General features: G+C 46.6%; 1 long non-coding RNA gene across 1 annotated transcript; it reads left to right on the forward strand.

Moving 5' to 3' along the window:
• Nucleotides 1-220: 220 nt before the first annotated feature.
• Nucleotides 221-595, forward strand: LOC135531006 (uncharacterized). Its single transcript, XR_010453934.1, has 3 exons — nt 221-253; nt 411-488; nt 569-595. It is a non-coding gene; the product is annotated as an uncharacterized LOC135531006 (long non-coding RNA).
• Nucleotides 596-2,831: the final 2,236 nt, after the last annotated feature.

Genomic DNA, 2,831 nt, shown 5'->3' on the forward strand with positions numbered 1-2,831 from the left:
AGCTGGAGGTGTTTCTCTGTATTCTGAAACACCCGATTGTTCCTTTAGCCCACCTGGTGATGGTAAAGAAACTCATACTTGAAATCAATGTTTTTATTCATCAGCTGTATAGTAGGCTTTCTTTAGTTAACCAAAGTCATAACTAGTCAGTTTACTGCATATGTTAATATATATATACCGTGTGATTATTTATTTGTTGGTGATATTTACACAGAAACCAAGTGGCTGGTTCTCTTGGTTCCTGCTGTCAAAGGTCTTTGATCTAGCTGCTCATCATCTTCATCTTCTTTATAACCAAGTGACTGGTTCTCTTGGTTCCCTGCTGTCAAGGTCTTTGATCTAGCTGCTCATCATCCCTTCATCTTCTTTATAACCAAGTGGCTGGTTCTCTTTGGTTCCTGCTGTCAAAGGTCTTTGATCTAGCTGCTCATCATCCTTCATCTTCTTTATAACCAAGTGGCTGGTTCTCTTGGTTCCTGCTGTCAAAGGTCTTTGATCCCAGCTGCTCATCATCCTTCATCTTCTTTATAACCAAGTGGCTGGCCAATCTTGGTTCCTGCTGTCAAAGGTCTTTGATCTAGCTGCTCATCATCCTTCATCTTCTTGTTCTTATTTAAAGGGAATGTTGAATGATTATTTGACTTAATTGCTTTATTCTAGTTTTCCTTTGAACTGCCCAGTGTATATCCAAGGGTCTGGACTGTTGGTCTAAAGGTTAATGCAGACAATATGTACTGTTTCAATCACTCATACTGAGACAAGCCTGAGTGCCAGTCTGTTCCTGCTAATGTGTTTGGGTTGACAATTCCATAAGGAGTTGGCAAGAGAGCAGAAATGTTTGTTTCACATATCTGTCAATAATACTATATTAATCAAATTCAGATGTAATGTTTGTTTCACATACCTATTAATAATGCTATTGTAATCATGGGTTTATGCTTTTGAGTGGAGCACCATCAGCTGAACCCGTCATGTAGAACAAGTTATTCAACTGATTAGAGTTCAGTAGTAACACTGTTATATAGAAGGATATGTTGCTGTTATGAAAGTGTAAACATCAGGAGGGAGAGAGAAAAAGGTTTGGCAACAACTACTCAGCCTCACTCTGTCAGGAGAGGAGGGGGCAGAGCAGCCTGTACCCAAGCTGTCACTGAGGAGCCAGACCAACACTGTATATGTATAACAGCTTTGGAACACAATGTCACATTCCCCTCCTCCTATTATTAGTAATGATCATTACTATATTCTATAACCAATGTCAACATGAGTGATTATAATCAACTTACAATAAAAAAGTAAGTTGTAGTTCCAGTATATGGACTGTAAGAGTGTTCTATTTACTTCCTGTCTTAAGTCCCAACCTATTATAACAGCTGTTATTCATGCTAATATTCTAGAACATCGTTAACCTTCTAGAAGATTTGCATTCCAGGAACCTTGTTAACATTCTAGAACTTTGATGGCATTATAGAAATGCTGTTGGTACTATAGAATGTTGCTGGCATTATAGAATGTTGTTGGTATTATAGAATGTTGTCAGTATTCTAGAATGTTCTCTGCATTCTAGAAATGCTGTCAGCACTATGAATGTTGTCTGCGTTCTAGAATGTTGTCTATGCTCAGAATGCTGTCTGCGCTCCTAGAATGTTGTCCAGCTTCTAGAATGTTGTCTATGCTCTAGAATGTTGTCTGGTGTTCTAGAATGTTGTCCGCGTTCTGTAACGTTGTTGGCCCTTTCGATCTCTGCTTTGCACATCCCACAGTCATCCTGTCTTGTTTGTGAGAGAAGAGGAAACTCCTATTACATAAGAGGAGTGGTGCAGAGCAGGGTGCACTGCCACTGACCGTGTATGTGATGCTGGATTGTGTGTCAACTGAAGATTGCACTAAGTCCCAGGCTTGGCAGGATGAGAGGAGTTACGGCGGGACACAACCGGGATAAACCGCAGGAAGAGGAGCGGTAATCACATTCTGAGCTGCTGGACAGGGAGCAGGGTGGTGTAGGGTGGGTCAGGGAGCAGGGTGCTACAGGGTGGGACAGGGAGCAGGGTGCTACAGGGTGGGACAGGGAGCAGGGTGCTACAGGGTGGGACAGGGAGCTGGGTGGTGTTAGGGTGGTACAGGGTACAGGGTAGTGTTAGGGTGGTACAGGGAGCAGGGTGTTAGGGTGGTACAAGGAGCAGGGTGGTGTTAGGGTGGTACAGGGTGGTGTTAGGGTGGTACAGGGTGGTACAGGGTGGTGTTAGGGTGGGACAGGGAGCAGGGTGGGACAGGGAGCTGGGTGGTGTTAGGGTGGTACAGGGAGCAGGGTGGTGTTAGGGTGGTACAGGGTGGTGTTAGGGTGGTACAGGGAGCAGGGTGCTACAGGGTGGGACAGGGAGCTGGGTGGTGTTAGGGTGGTACAAGGAGCAGGGTGGTACAGGTTGGTGTTAGGGTGGTACAGGGAGCAGGGTGCTACAGGGTGGGACAGGGAGCTGGGTGGTGTTAGGGTGGGACAAGGAGCAGGGTGGTGTTAGGGTGGTACAGGGTGGTACAGGGAGCAGGGTGCTACAGGGTGGGACAGGGAGCTGGGTGGTGTTAGGGTGGTACAAGGAGCAGGGTGGTACAGGGTGGTGTTAGGGTGGTACAGGGAGCAGGGTGGGACAGGGTGGGACAGGGAGCTGGGTGGTGTTAGGGTGGGGACAGGGAGCAGGGTGGTACAGGGTGGGACAGGGAGCTGGGTGATGTTAGGGTGGTACAGGGTGGGACAGGGAGCTGGGTGTTGTTAGGGTGGTACAGGAACAGGGTGGTGTTAGGGTGGGACAGGGTGGTACAGAGTACAGGGTAGTGTT

The sequence above is a fragment of the Oncorhynchus masou genome, unplaced genomic scaffold (genome assembly GCF_036934945.1).
Source record: "Oncorhynchus masou masou isolate Uvic2021 unplaced genomic scaffold, UVic_Omas_1.1 unplaced_scaffold_14835, whole genome shotgun sequence".
Classification (NCBI taxonomy): domain Eukaryota; kingdom Metazoa; phylum Chordata; class Actinopteri; order Salmoniformes; family Salmonidae; genus Oncorhynchus; species Oncorhynchus masou.